Source organism: Lepisosteus platostomus, chromosome 14 (assembly GCF_059453375.1).
Source record: "Lepisosteus platostomus isolate fLepPlt1 chromosome 14, fLepPlt1.hap1, whole genome shotgun sequence".
NCBI classification, from domain to species: domain Eukaryota; kingdom Metazoa; phylum Chordata; class Actinopteri; order Semionotiformes; family Lepisosteidae; genus Lepisosteus; species Lepisosteus platostomus.
Window position 1 is genome coordinate 15789870 of NC_142624.1, and position 16847 is coordinate 15806716.

Consider the following 16847-nt stretch of genomic DNA (forward strand, 5'->3'; position numbering starts at 1 on the left):
TTCCAAAGATAGGATCCTTGAAATTATACTTTTGTTTGCTTCTGCTTACTTTGAAGCTATTATTCATACTAAAGACTGGGATGGTCATTTAAAAGACTGTCAGAAAAGACAGTACTGGGGACACAATGTTACTGGTAAACTCGAAAAATATTGCAGAGCTTATTAACAGATGTCTGCATTATGGAGTAGGTGTCCCGATTCAACTCTAAAATTGGACTAAAAAAGAAATGCCAGCTTTTGTAGGGCTTATTGGCTATTATCACCACTTCATTCCTAGATTTGCAGCTGGTGCCACATATGAAGCCTACCAAGATATTTGGTCCTGATAAAGTACAGTATAGGACTCCTGAGACATTTTTAAATTTGACTCTGGTGATGTATAAAAATTCTGTACCCACAGTGTTAGGTTTTACAAAAACTGTCCAAGTATACACAGATGCATATGAAATGGGTCGAGGAGCTCTCAGGTGTAGGATGACCTACACTTGAGAGCACCCCATACTGTTTTCGAGGTATGAACTATCCCATAGAGACCACAGTAGTTCCTGGCTGTGCTGCCATTCTTTTTTACAATCTATTACCTCATGGCGTCTCAATATAGTAATGCTGATGCTCTATCTAGGTTTTTTTTTTGCTTTGCAGTAACTGTAGCAATCTCCATTGGATTGAACTGGAAAGGGGGATATGTAGCGAAGTAGCTGGAATTGGGATGTTAATAAGAGATTAGGCACTAGTGGGTGGTGTTTGGACACTTCAGAGACAGACAAAGCTAAATAAGGTGTTATTTGCAGAATCAGCTTCAGCTGTTTCAAGATGATTTTTCTCTATTAAATAAGTTAACACATGATGGAGGTATTGTAACCACATCTACAAGCTCCTGGTACATCTTTCATTAAATTAGATCAAACTGTCACTGTTGCTGTGCCAGTATAATGGCACTACTGGACAAACAGGATCACTTAATAGTTAGAGTATTCTAGGAAATTGAAAAGATGAGAAGGATGCAGAGCTTCTCAGTTGGTGTGATTGAAAAAACAGGATAGTTCTGGCCTTAGCCTAATTCTACCCTACACCAGGAAGGTTTATTTATATAGGTCCTCCATAGCGCACTACCCAGTAAGGATGATCTGCTACAGGATGCCACCTTTAAAAGAGCTACAATGGTCAGTGTTTGAGAAGGGGGAAAATGTCAATGAGTCAAGAACATCCTGGTTATTTGACAAACCTGTGACAAAAAGAAGTAATTTAAAAAAAAACACAGAAAAGTTCTGCATGTTCAGAGTTTGAAACAAAAAAATTTAAGGATACTACAAATCCAAGGTAAAGGTTTTGAAAAATATGGAACTTTTTTGTCCTAATGCAAAGTGGTATGACTGACATTAACCCAACATGAAGCATCACTCAGTAAACGCCATCCCTACCGTCAAGCATAGTGGTGGTTGTATTAGGTAATGGGGCTGTTCCCTATCAGCAAGAACCTGGGAATCCTGTCAAAACTGAGGGGAAATGAATCAAGCAAAATACACCCTATCCTGATTTTACATATAACTCAACTTAAGTGTGAAGTTAAGGAGAGTTTACATTGCATGCATATAGAGCAAGTAGTGTGGCAGGTTCCTTCTGTAGATAGAAAGTGTGCAGTAAACTGCCACCACCAGCACTTAGTAGGGTTCCATTTTATCAACAATCTTGCTTTTTTCATGCAGTGTAAAACAACCTAATCACTCAGGGATTATAACGCAAAGAGTTAATTGGAGTTAAAATATCAACATTAACATGTTATAGTCTACTTTGTGGATTTTATGAGTCTCATATAGTTAATGTACATATTCTCAGATACAAGTAAATATGCATACTAACTATTGAATATGTTTGGAATTATAGTTCAATTGTTGAGAATTATTATAATGTGAATAAAGACGTTTTATATTCAAAGATCCTTTGGCCAAACGTATGTTTTTGATTTCAAGCTTGCCACTGGAACTATTTATGCAAGGTTGTAAGTAATCCAGTTTCATCACCTCTTTACTCTGTGCTCTTGAATTTTGTTGGTTGCAAGGTCACATTAAAGATGGAAAAATATCTGACATGATTTATCTTGATTTCTGGCTGTATGTCAAAAAATCCTGCAATTTCAATAAGGGTGTGTAGACTTTTTATATCCACTGTACTTGGATATGCAGAATGTTGACAAAAAAGTCTTGTGTCAAGTGTCAATTTCATTGATCAGGCAGAAATAACAATTGGTTCACGAGCACAAGATTTCGCCTGTTGCAGAAAGAATATCTTGGGCAGAATTCTGTGCTTCACTAACTCACTCTCTTGGCATGGTGTCTTGAAAAAAAAGTTATGTCCTGATTCAGACTGTTTGCAGTCACATGGTTGGTGAAGTCAGAGTTGCCAGTTCATTTGAGAGAGAAAAGGAACCAGTGATTTAATTTACAAAAATGAGTTGGGAGCTAGCTTTTAAGGTACTACATCACAGTTTTCAGGTATAGTTCTGGTATGCATCCTGCAGTTCTGAGGTGTTAGTGGGGCCAGCAGGGGGTGCTTACCTTGTGGTCTATGTGGGTCCTAATGCCTCAGTATAGTGACGGGGACACTATACTGTAAAAAGGCGCCGTTGTTGGTATGATGCCTAAAACCGAGGTCCCGACTCTCTGTGGTCATTAAAAATCCCAGGGCGTTTCTCGAAAAGAGTAGGGGTGTAACTCCAGCGTCCTGGCCAAATTTCCCATTGGCCCTTAACAATCATGGCCTCCTAATAATCTCCATATATGAATTGGCTTCATTACTCTGTTCTCTTCCCCACTAATGGCTGATGTGTGGTGAGCGTTCTGGCGCACTATGGCTGCTGTCGTGTCATCCAGGTGGATGGTGCACATTGGTGGTGGTTGAGGGGAGTCCCCATTACCTGTAAAGCACTTTGAGTGGAGTGTCCCGAAAAGCGCTATATAAGTGTAAGCAATTATTATTAATTATTATTATTATTGCCGGATCATCTTTTGAGTGGACAATGACCTCTGCCCCATTGTCTTTGGCATTAGGTGAATAGCAGACTGAGTGGACCCAAAACCGCACTATACTGTATATCATTAGTTAATTTCAGAATGGACACAGCTTTACAGTGTCCTGGGCTGTATTCCAGACCTGGAAGTTGTTTCTTAACAGATGGGCCCCTTGTAGCTGCATTCCATTGCTTTTACACAGCCCAAGCTGCTTTGTCAAGGCAACAGAAATATTAGTAGTAATTAATAACACTTAATTAATGGTGTAATAATATACGTTTAATAATATAATAATAAACTTTATTTTGTATTGAGCCTTTAAAGGTCACTTATCAAAACATTTACAGAGCCACAACAACAATAATACACTAATACTGAATACAGTAGGAGGAGAGGGATAAAGAACAGAACCAATAATAAACTTTATTTTATATAGCACCTTTAAAGGTGGCTTCTCAAAGCGTTTTAAAGAATGACAACAATAAATAAAAAGAATACACAATATAAAACACAATTACAATATAAAGCGGAGACTGTGGATGGTGGTAATAAGAAAAGTAGAAGCAGAGGGGTAAAGAATGGAACTAGGTAAGTAAAGGCTCTTCTAAAGAAGAAAATTTTGTGTCTGGATTTGAAGGAGTTTATGGAAGGTGACTCTGATATCTTTGGCGATAGAGTACCAGGGTTTTGGGGGTATAACAGTAGAAGGCCCTGTCACCCATAGTGTAGACAGACTTGGGGAACAGATAGGAGACCAGAATTAGAAGAGCGAAGGTTGCGAGGTGGGGAGTAGGATGATAGTAGCTCAGACAGGTACGAAGGTGCCAAGCCATGCAGAGCCTTATACAGTAGGTGAGCATGAGGATTTTGAAGTTGACATGAAACTTGACTTGAGGAAGGAGTAATGTGTTCACTTGCACTAGACCTGGTCAGGATTCTGGATGCCAAATTTTTGACATACTGGAGTTTGTTCAATGTGGATTTAGAAACCCCAGCGAGTAGAGCATTACAGTAATTCGGGAGGAGACAAATGTGTTGATCAGCTTTTCAGCCACAGTTAGCGATAACATAGGGCGTAGTCTAGCGATATTTCTGAGGTGAAAGAATGATGTTCTGACAATATGCTGCACATGTGGGTCGAATGTCAAGCCTGAATCAAATATCACCTCCCAAGTTTTCCAATTCCCTTACCCTCACCTTTCCACTACATATCCACCTTTTTGAAGATCATGAGGTCCTGAGACATTATTCTCTTTTAAGCTAAAAAGAAAAGAAAGCTGAATTTAGCATACTGTATATGGCTTACATGTAAGCACATGTAAAAAAACCAGGAGCATTACAAAGTTTAAGGATGTTTGCATGGATAGGTAAGCTTTTGGTGGAATTTCCTGCTTCCCCAACAGATTTCAATGTCTCTAAACCCATTCAGTCCCTACTGTAGGATCCTGATGCACATGAATAACATCTAGACTACCCCACTAGTCATGATCCAACCTTCAAGGAGCAGTATAATTGTCACTCTATCCACTGTTTTCTACCCATGACACAAATCATAATCTATGTCTTATGTCTGGTCTCTTGGAGAGTGGTTCTGTGTCTTGTCTGATTAAAGGGAAATGCAGTTAATGTTCTGGGCTCATAGTTGATTGGATAATGCTATCCAATTCAGCTGTGTACATTTTAAAGGCCTCAACAGTTGCTCTTCTTGTAGGGTGTTTCTCTGATTCCAGGTATTAATTATAATAATTGCTTACACTTATATAGTGCTTTTCTGGACACTCCACTTAAAGCGCTTTACAGGCAATTTAAATGTAAATTACAGGGGTCCCCTCCACCACCACCAATGTGCAGCATCCACCTAAATAAAATATTTAATCCACTGTTTTGTTCATTGTTTTATTTTTAAAGAGCTCTTTTAAATTATATTAATTGAAAAAGTATTAGCAAAAAGTGTAGGCTACTACAATGAATTTGTTTCTGACACCCAACAACATAATGAGAAAACTCACCTCACGTGTCCCACCTGGGGCTGCTTCATGAAATAAGTTGAACTAATTCAGGAATTTATCAACTTATCTAGATAGAATTAACCTGACCCACCCTAACTCAGGTTAACTCAGTTTCATGAAGGCAAACTCATGTTTAAGTTACCAGGATAAAGCAACAGTTTATACAAACTGACTAGCTCTAGGTTAATGCCACACTTCAGTAGGCAGGAGAGGTGAACATTGCATCCTTCATCTAAGTCAGCAAAATCATGGAAAAAAATATACAGTGACCATGAATTACCTTGACTATTGAATCCAGTGACCATGAAGTTCTTTAAGGAAAACTATGAGCATTGATTCTGTTGTAAGAGCAACGGGATATTCTATAGCCAATCCAAAAGCCAGAGAAAAAGTCTGGCAAAGAATTTATGATAAATTGAATGCGGAAGTTAATTACGAAAACCAATGAAATTTCTCAAGATAAAACAAACTATTATAATTGCATGAGCATGCAAATGTTATTTAATTTATTATTATTTAATTGATATCATTATGGCATTTAAGTGGAGCTCCTCTTTAAAGCTATTGTTAGTTGTACAATATTGTTTTATGCGTCAGTGATTTATGCAGTGGTACTTTACAATATATTGTAGTGCAATCCTCTGAATGAAAAACTTCCCTAATATTGGCCAACAAGAAGAAGCTTTTACAGAGTAAGACTGGAGGAGGTGGAATAATCAACATTGACATAATAAAGAATGTATTCCTTTATTTGGAAATTGTCTTTTTCCCAATATTTTTGTGGTATGAATCAAGCAGCATATGTGACGCTCTCCCCCCACCCCCTAAGTTGCAGAAAGACTTAAGCCACGTAATAATGTCTATTTTAACTGTTAATGCTGTGAATTGATGTTATGTTAAAAAAAAATCAGTCTCATTTTGTCCTTTGGGGGTTCTAAAGAGGATGCCTATGCAGCCCAGAGGACCAATTTTATTAAAGAAAACTGCTAAAATATTTAGAACACAATACATACGGTAGCTTTAGGGAACAGAAGCTACATTTACATTAGATACAATTGCATGTAAGAATACCATATTCAGTTATTTCATGAATGTGAGTCAATATTTTTTAGTTCACATGCCCTTTTTAATTTGAATATCCATATTTGTTTAAGATTACACATTGTAAAATGTTTTTTTTTTATTCATTGTTAGTCCATTTCTCTCCCTCTATGTAACCAGGAGACATTTTCTTTCTGTCTCTGCTGCATTTTCTCTTGGACTGCTAAGTGCTGCTACATTCTCTCTCTTACACTCTGCTCCCCTTTTTGATTAACACACAGCTTTTGACCATTAAAGTATAATAATCTTTGCAGTTCTGCTATCTTGTTCCTCCTTTTTCTCACTGACACACCTCAGGAAAATAAGTAAGGATCACTGGGATTTTATGAATAGTCATTTTCTATATGTATTCATGCAATCTCTAAGAAAGGGATGAAATTGGGATGAAAATATTATCTTTCAGCAGGACTATGACTAAAAGCACAGAGCCAAAGCTACACTGAAGCCACATTAGAAGACATTATATGTCCCTGTGTGGCCTAAACTCCTGAGTGAAACTTATAGAAAATCAGTAGATTAGTAAAGTCTTTTCGAAAATGTCTTATAGCTGTAATTGCTGCCTAAGCTACCCCTGCTACGTTTTGACTCAGAGGGCTGAATACTTAATGCAATCGACATATTTTAGGTTTTGGTTATTGCATGCTGATTTGCTGACATTTAGGTTCTTTAACCCATAAACATGTTCTATTTCAACATTCAAGTTTTTTATTAAAAATATTTACATTACAATTTTGTGCAGTAATGTTTTGTGAACTCTTTGTGATAAAGATACCTGCAAACTTCTTAGTAATTCAAGTGGAGGATGCAGGCTTTAGAGGTTTAGTTCATTAGGTTCTATAAATCAAAAAAATTGTAATTTGTCTTTCAGTATTATACTAATTTTGCTCAGTGCTGTATTTAATTTTGACATAGACACTCCAGTTATTTAACATTGTTCAGTTGTGTTACAGCTGGTATTGGAAGAGATCTCTTCATTTCCTTTAAAAACAAGAGAAGTCTGTCTCATATTACAACTTTATCTTGATTGTGTCACCAATAAGGTGAATATGCCTCTCACTTATGTACACTTTTAAATGCAAAAGCAAATTTACACAAATAGTACAACAGTGGCAATCACATTCCATGTATATTTTGAAGTATTGCAAGTGTTATATTTGATTCCTCTTTGCTTTCTATGTCCATATTTCCTACATTAATGTAAATAATTTTAAATGGCAAGATGATGTTGGAGCAACAAGCTTTAACTTGATAAAACAGAAAATAAACAGTAGTTGAAAAGATGGGCCTCCTATGTTGATATGTGGTCTTCACTTTGTTAGAAAAGGTGAATTTAAGATACGCACAAGATTGTTTTTATCAATTTTACTGTGAAAGGCAGTTCTCAGAATGGAAAATTGTGGTTTTAGACATCCTGTTCTACTGAAGGTGCTGCTTGAATTAAGGAAGTTGAAGCATAGCAAAAAGGTATTTTGAACATGACCTGTGTTGCATTTTTGTTGTTGCTGCAGTTTTTTTATTTTTAACCAAAATAACCTCACAGCTAAAACTTGTAAGATACATGAGAAAGTTTCAAGTACTTCTTATTGAACAGTTATATGTGACAATGCAGACTTGCGAGTACATGAAATATAAAGATTGGATTGTCATTCAATATTTTATCTTGTTGACTCTTTTGCCTGTCAGATTGTGTAGCTTTTTATTTTCAGGGACCTCACAAGCCACTTCTTTGACAATTGGTGTAGCTGACTTACAATTGCAGCTCTAGATAACTTACAATTCAAAACTATTGTGGCTTTCTTTTTTCCTCTAGTTTTCCATCAACAGTTACAATGTAAATGTAGAAAGAAAAAGAAAAACTAGAACTGTAACGGTTCTTTTACCCATCAAACCTGTATCCAATTTAAGTGATCCTTAAACACCAAGACACTTAATGAAAGTTAAATTGCAGTAGAAACTACAATTGTTGGGAAATTATCACTCTTTAAAATTTCATGTGTTTTGTGTATGAGGCTCATTTGCGTCTGAGAGTGATCATTTTTTTAAATGACTTTGAAAGCTGTTGTTTAGCTTCTAGAGTGATCAGAATAATTGTTTTACTGACTTGAGTGTATTGTGGTTGAACATGGGAAGGTTGAGCAGACAATATATAGTCATGTGCCCGTCTGTTATTGTAACTGGTAAAATAAAATATAAAATGGTAAACTGTCTTATAAGGACATATGCTTTTGGATGAGGACAAAAGTTGGCTTATGCCCATTACTTGTGCAAGATTTGTGCATAAACCTGTGCTGTAATTAAATGCCATTCATCAAAGACTGTTCTCACAGGGGGTTTTGCTTTTCTGTACATTCTGTACATCCTCACTTCAAAAACTCTGGTTTTGTGTGGTAAAGCACTGTTGTCAGTTAAGGCTGGGTTACCAAATGGTTACCAAACAAATTTGTTGATCGAAGTTCTTCCCGTAAAATTAATGTACATGTCTCTCCTTTTTATACTTTTATACTGTAGTCCATCAAAAAACTCACTACTAAGTACTCAAGTACTTGAACTCACTTGGAATACTTATGGTTTTCAGCTTACGTTTGTTGTGCCACTACTTTCTTATTTTCTAGAAGAAGATGTGTAAAGATGTGTTTTTACAGCACATTGGAAAAGTCATTTAATTCAATTCTAATGATCCTATTGATTTGTACAGCACTAAAAGTAACATAATATTTTCACACATTATATTACATTATATGTTAGTGGGGAATTCCTTTCTGTCACACCTAATACACCTAGAGGGCACTCTACTTCTGTCCTGTTCCTAGTTCCCTGTGATTATTCATGTCTTTCCCGTGTGTCTTGTTGTGTAGCCTATTTACTTCCTGTTTCTGCTCTGCTCCTCACTCAGCATTGAGGTTCGAATGTCCCTAGACCCGCCTAGCACCAGGTTGCTCCTGTCCATGGCTTGAGGGCATAGGTTTCTATACAGCATTTCCTGAACAGCTGAGCCCGGGGCTAACTCCTGTCTCGCCGCTACGCCGCTCTCCTGCCATTCCACATTTGTCCCTTCTGACATCAGTGACACTTTCCTTGTTATTTCTGGTATGTAAGTAAAGAGGGGTTTTCATAAAAGGTATAATACAATAATTAGTGAACTGATGCTGTAAATTTATTTCTTAAACAATATGAATACTGCTTGTATCTTGTGTTTATACGTTTTCATTCAAGTATCGATATATCCCAAAAGTATTCAAGTCCAGTATCAGAAAAAATATTATTCACTGATATGTTTAGTTTTATACTGAGTGTTGTTAAGATATGTTTACTAGTCAGTAACACAATAAAACAATAAATATTGTAAGTGTTTCATGCTAGCATTGCCAAATTTCTAAAAAAGCAATAATGTCTTTACTTAATTATTTAGTGATAATTTTATTTCATAAACATTTAGACCAGTGGTTCTCAATTCTGCGGGATGTCAGCAGGGGTTCCGTGAGCTCTCACATAGGCTACAAAAAAAATAAAAAATTGCTATGAATAAAAACATTAATAAAAAAATGTGAGTTACGAAGGCTTTGCCAGGCTCCAAAGTCAGAAACATCTTCAAATTCGATCTCTGAATAAATTTCTGTACTTTCACTGCTAGAGCCAGAAGGTACCTCAAAGCTGTGGGATGAAATTTCCTCTTCCATCTGTTCTTCTATCTCATTTGGGCATACACATTTTTGCCATTTCTCCATCCGGCAAAATCTCAAAAACTCTCGCAATGAGAGATAGATAATAGCATGTTACTAGGTAGACAAATTGCTTAGACTGCATTAATTAATTACTGCAACCACAAGAGAAAGAAAAAGAAAAAGAAAGCGTGAAAAAAAGGGAAAGCTCTCTTGCAGCACTCTTGCTTACCATGGGGGGCAAAAGTTATACAAATTAAAAAGTAATAACATTATAAGAAACAATATTATTCAACTATTAACACATGGCCATGTTAAACAGTCTCCATAACGTAAACAGAACTCTTTCCTGTCCACAGATAATAAACATACGCGTTGAATGTATTTGAACTATTACTATATCGCACTGCATTTATTTACTTACATAAGCTAAAAATACATAAATCGCATTTAGTTGATATATTTTCTTCTTTACGCTAGAATCTAGTGTCATTTCTGCTTGTTTCATTACTTTCTCAGAAAATACTTTTTTTTTAAAAGAAATTTGTAGAACTAAGTAGAATTTTCCAGGGTTGAGGCAGTACCATGTTTTGTGATGACATGTCTTAACGAACCAATCAGAATCAATCTTAATGTCAGCCATATTGATATTAGACATGTCTATTTGCTTCTGCAACCAATCATACTTTGTTTGTTTCTTGTGTATTCACAAATATTCCTGAACATGTATCTTCTTCTTCTTCTTCGCATTTTCCCACTTATGTGGGGTCTGCTTGTTTGCACCGATTTTTCCACTTCGTACGGTCTGCGGCATCTCGGCAGGTCACTTTTGCAAGGAGCATATTGTCTTTCAGCCGAACCAGCCAGTGCGTAAATGGTCGTCCACGGGGCCGGCGGCCTTCCACATTCAATTCGAGGGCGGTCTTTGGCATTGATGTATCATTTCTGCGGAGCACATGTCCATACAATTGCAGGCGCGATTCCCTCATTTTCTCAGTGATTGTGGTGACTTTGAGTGTTTTTCGCACTTCTTCATTCATGACATGGTCTAGTCTTGTCAAGCCAAGGGTCCATCGCAGCATCTTCATTTCCATTGTATGGAGTGCCCGTTCGTGTTTCTTTGTCGTTGGCCAGCATTCAGTTCCGTGTAGGTCCACTGGTCTGACCACTGAGCGGTAGACTTTGGATTTTAGGTGAAAAGGGATCTTCTTGTCGCACAGTACTCCAATGACCTGCCGCCATTTCATCCAAGCGGCACTGACTTGCGTCTTGGGGTCTTGGAGGGTAGTGCAGTCGGAGTCGACACATAAGCCTAGGTACTTGAACTGGGTCACTTTGTTCAGTTGGACCCCACCAGCTGCGATTGTGCTATCGGTTTGATCACCGCATTCCAAGTACTCTGTCTTCTTGTTCATCCGGAATCTTTCAAGGCGTGTCTTCCACTCCTGTACTTGCTGTTCGAGGCCGTGTCGCGTTTCACTTGCTAGCATAACATTGTCGGCATACAATAGCGTCCTTGGATGCCTTGTTTGGATATCTTTGGTCACCGTATCCATGCAAAATATGAAGAGCAGAGGAGACAAGCCTGAGCCTTGGTGGATGCCAACATTGATCGGGAAGGTGTCTGAGGTTCCAGCTGCGCAACGTACTGAGCTAGTGGCCTTTTGTTACAGGAGCTTTGTCCAGCTGACATACAGTAGGCTTCGGGGAAGTGGTGCTGTCGTAGCGCAAGTCAGATGAGATTGTGTGTACACTGTCGAAAGTTTGTAGATCTTGTTTGCCCCACCAGGCGTGTCCAGTTGGTTATAGAGGTCCTGGTAGTGCGCCTCCTTTGCAGTCGCCACGGTTCACTTTGCGGTGGATTTCAGTGCGTGGTATTGTACAAGATCATCTGGGCATTTTGTCTCCCGCCAGGTCTTGTAGGCGTCCTTTTTTGCCTTGGTTGCCTGCTGCACATCGTCGTTCCACCACCAGGACTGTTTGTCGATAAAGCGCTGGTTTGGTTTTGTGATTCCCAGGGTGGTTGCGGCGCATGTCGCTCACACAATAGCAGAAAAGCTCGTAAAGCCATGTGCTATCAATCTGGTCAAATGTATGTTGGACAAAAAGTCCATATCTGCAGTGACCCTGCAGTCTATCAAATGATACAGTTGCTTGCCGTATAAAGGACTTGGCATTAGACAGAACTAATATCCCGCCTAAAGCGTTCTAACAGATGTTGCAGGATAAGCAGTGTTGCTTGTGTTCATGAGGTATCAGCACCAGTAGTCTCTGGAAGAAGACCTTCTTTTGTGTGAACCATTACAACTACAACTACAACTACAACTGGAGTTTAAATATTCATTACGTTGAATACTGTGGGAAAACTGTGTTGACGTTTGTATGGACAGTGCGAAGGTTGTAGCTAAATCACAGCAGTTCCCATTGTATTCTTCATAGGCATGCACTTGCTATGAAGAAAATGCCACTTGCTTTTAAAAATGTCCTCAAAGAAGCCGTAAAAATTATAAACTTAATAAAATCCCGACCACTGAATACGAGGCTGTTCAAAATCCTCTGCGATGACATGGCAAGCATACACACATCCTTGCTACTTGGACATATTAACAAAAATTAATTAGGTTAATCTGGCATTGCAAGGGAGGCACACGACTGTATTCAAAGCCAGTAACAAAATTTGTGTCTTTAAAAAGAAGCTAGAAGTTTGGGTCAGCAGCGTACAAAGGCACGAGCTCGATTGTTTTGCAACACTTAAATTTTTTTGTGAACAGCTTGATTACGCCCAAGTGCTTGATGAACTCAGTTAAGAAATCATCCAACATTTAAACAACCTATGTGAGTCTGTCATGCATTACTTCCCAGACATGCAGGATGAAAAACTGCAGAATTACTCCTGGATTAAAAATCCATTCATAGTTTCAGGGAAACCTCGAGACTTCATGTCACAAGTATATGAGAAGTTCATTGACCTGATTTCAGACTCTTCCTTACAATCAGCTTTTAATGAACTGCAGTTGGCAAGGTTTTGGTGCAGCACCAAAAATGAATATCCAGTACTATCAGAGAGAGCTCTTCTATTCTTTTCCCATTTGCGACCACCTATCTGTGTGAAATCAGATTTTCGTTGTACGTTTCCACAAAAACAAAGTATTGCAACAGATTGGATGCAGAGCCGAACATGAGACTGCAATTCACACCCATAACTCCAAATATATTTTTGTAAGAGGCAAACTCACTCATCACACTGAGATTTGTTCTGTTTCTGCTTTTTAGTCAATGTTGATCAATACTCTTTTTTAAAAACCTCATGTATTGTTGTCTCACTGTTTTACTTACTAATTTTGCTACCAACTCTTTTCCTATGTGTGCCCGGTTAGACCACAGAAAGTGTCGTCTGGTTCTATAAATCTGTGAATTTTTTTTCGCTTTGCTAACAGTGTAAAAATATAAAAGTTTTCAGACCAGAAGAAAACCTTAACTTGGTTGATCCGGCGGTTAGAACATCAATTCTTTCAGTGATTAGGCTTTATTAAACTCTAGGGGTGCTAATCGTAGACAAGTTATCATATGATTAATAAATGACCGAAATAAACTCAATACGATGCTTACAATTAAAACAAAAGCAATCGATAGTTTTTTCCTTAATAATTGGCTAAATTGCCTCTGAATAGCAGTCCTAGATTGCTTTTTGCAGAACACTTCCATAGCTAATCCTGAAAAGTAAGAAAAAAGGTTGCTGGGGATCCGCAACATTAGCTTCGACAGAAAAGGGTTCCGTCATGAAAAAAGTTTGAGAACCACTGATTTAGACTATTGGTTACCTAGAAATTCTGTGAAATACAAATATGCAGTAAAGAGTCAATATAACTTCTAATAGATATGGAAATCTATAGCCCTTTCAAGATGAAATAAAACAGGACATGCTTTGCTATTATTTTCCTGTTAATGTTTCTCAGTGCATATACTTTAAGTTCACATACATAACCTTTCATGTTTATTTCTGACTATTGTTGACAATACAGTGCCATCTGCAATAAAGTATTTATTTTTGTTGCACTATTTTCATTGACTATTCTCTCAAGATTATCCCATAGTATTTAATATTGTCCAGTATTAATCAGTTCCAGCTGGCAGTTCAGTGGGATGACAGACAGTGGACTGGTAAAAGCACCAGATTAATTAAGTTCTACTTTTCTAATGTCATATAGACAATATCTTCTTTATCATGTTGAAAAACAACCTCATGTGCCAGAGGTCATGATTATCAGCAAATAAAGTTTATTTGGAAGACTTAATTCTCACAGTAGTAAGTTGCAAATCCCTTTCTATTACAACATGGATATGCACTGAAAGAAGCAGCAGTAGCTTAGCAGTTTGAAACCCAAGTGCTGCGGCTTGAGTTGTCCTCTAGGTTTCTGAAGGTGAAAGGGTTGGAGTTCACCAAAAGCAACCAAGGGCGAGAAAGGGCTGCCAACTGGAAACATGGTGATGTGGCTTTGTAGTTGCAGCAGTCTCTGCAGGATGCCACTGAACAGGCACTTGAGGCACTAGTACACTTGCTAGTACATCCAGTGGATTTTGTGCAGAGAGCTGTATAACCTCTAACAGGTCAATGAAGGAGCACTTCCTCAGTTGTGTTAAATAGGGAATTGTGAAAATAATGATAATAATTCCTTCATTTATTTGGCACTTTTCTGGACACTGCACTGAAAGCGCCTTACAGGTAATGGGGACTCCTCTCCACCACTACCAATGTGCAGCGTCTACCCGGATGATGCAACAGCAGCCATCGTGCACCAGAACACTCACCACACATCAGTGGAGAGGAGAACAGAGTAATGAAGCCAATTCAAAGATGGGGATTATTAGGAGGCCAACACGATCGGTAAGGACCAATGTGAAACTTTGCCCTAGTTGCCAGGACACCAGGGTTACACCCCTACTCTTTTCGAGAAACATTGTGAGATTTTCTCATCCAAAGGACAGCGCCTTTTTATAGTATAGTGTCCCCATTACAGACTGCAGGGTGAGCACCCCCTGCTGGCCCCATTAATACCTCTTCTAGCAGCAAACTTAGTTTTTCCCAGAAGATCTTCCATCCAGATACTGACCAGGGTCACACCAGCTTAGTTTTAGTGGGTTGCCAGTTTTGAGTTGCAGGGTGATATGGCTGCTGGAACATACAAAGGATGATTAATTGGATGATTTAGTGCCCGATTAAAGGATTAACAGTGAGCTGAAAGGGATTAATCAGGATGATTATAATTGAACACAGCTGCGTGTTGCTTTTGTACACCTTCAGTTCCTCCGAGGATGGTTTCTATATTTTCACTAGAAGTGATAGGAAGCTTTTCGACCTGGTGCGACTCCGGGCAAAGACAAAGGTTCACAAAGTTTTGATCAGGGAAATGCTGTTTGCTGATGATGCTGCTCTGGTCGCACATTCAGAGGATGGTCTTCAGAGACTTATCAGTAGCTTTGCACGTGCCTGCAATGAATTGGCCTCACTTTTAGCCTGAAGAAGACCAATATCATGAGTCAGGATGTCAATAGTGCTCCAAGCATATTCACAGGGGGACACACCCTTGAAGTCGTGGAGAAGTTCACCTTCCTTGGTTCCACCATCAACAACAGCCTGTCCTTAGAGGCCGAGCTCAACAAACGCATCAGTAGAGCAGCAACCACGATGGCACACCTTTCCAAGAAGGCCTAGGAGAACCACATGCTGACTATCAACACTAAGATGAAGGTGTACCAGGCCTGCGTGCTTAGCATGCTACTTTATGGCAGAGAGACCTGGACACTGTACACCAGACAGGGGCATCGCTTTAACTCCTTCCACCCTCGTTGTCTAAGAATCTTGGGGATCACATGGAAGGATTGTGTGCCCAACAAAGACATTTTCACCCAAGTGCACATCCCCAGAATGTTTGCTCTCCTGTCTCAGTGACGCCTGGGCTGGCTCGGTCATGTCAGCCGAATGGAAGATGGCTGAATACCAAAGGACTTGTTGTATGGCGAGCTGGCCACTGGCACCAGACCTGCTGGCAGACCTACTCTGCGTTACAAAGATGTCAGCAAACGCGCCATGAAGGCTATCAATATCGACTCTAAAACATGAGAAACCATTGCAGCGGACCACAGCAAGTTGAGACAGGCTGTCAAGTCAGGCATTCAGAAGATTTAGCAGAGGAGCTACCAGATGTGGGAGGAGATGAGGGAGTGCAGACGGCAGAGGACAATCCCATCCCCTTTACCGCCAGAGTCACTCTTCACCTGTGGAAACTGCAAAAAGGCTTATCGCTCCAGACTTGGACTTGTAATAGTGTCAGGTTAGAAAGGGTGCTGCCTAAACACCGGCAGAGCGCTTCTTATCCTTGGTCAGGGTGTGAGTGGAGTGCCAGTGTGTAGGTGTCTGGAAGGGCGATCGTTCTTCGTTATACATGAGGATTGTATATTAAAGAAAAGAATAATCCTTCTGTAACTGTCATGTAAATGCTCCAGTTCTAAGCTTGAACAACGTCCGGGAACGAGTGGGGATCTTAAATGGCAGATCTGATTAGCCTCAGGTGTGGTAGCTGCGCATTTTACAAGATAGGGGGTTAGGAAAATAGAGAGCAGGAAATAAAATAATTGAAATATATAATAAAAACAAATAAACCTGAGGGGTAGGTCTAATGTGAGGCAATAGTTTTTTATTCTCTGGCATAGCTATAGCGATAGAGTTAGAATTTCAGAGTCAAAGCTTAGTAAACAAATGTTTATTAACAATAAATGGTAGCACACATTTAAACAAACCCATTCTGTTTGCCGGAAGGCTTGCTCTATAACTTGGTCTATACCAACCCCTGAAAGGACAACAAAAGAAATAAAATATTAATCCTAAATAGAAGAACATGACTGTTAGAATCCAAACCAGGAATCAGAAAACTTGAGAGAGGGAGTTCAGTCGAACCACCTTTATTTGAGCTGCAGAAATGTAGATTCTACAATGACAAAGTCCACCACCACACACACAATTCTCAAAATTAAAAACAGATTCAACCGCCTAAGTCTACCTTATTTGCATC

At 38.9% G+C, this 16847-nt stretch overlaps 1 protein-coding gene across 2 annotated transcripts in view; it reads left to right on the plus strand.

The window, feature by feature from the left end:
• stat4 (signal transducer and activator of transcription 4) overlaps window positions 1-16847 on the plus strand; it is a 145585-nt gene that overhangs the window by 21251 nt on the left and 107487 nt on the right. The gene's annotated exons all lie outside the window — the stretch shown is intronic.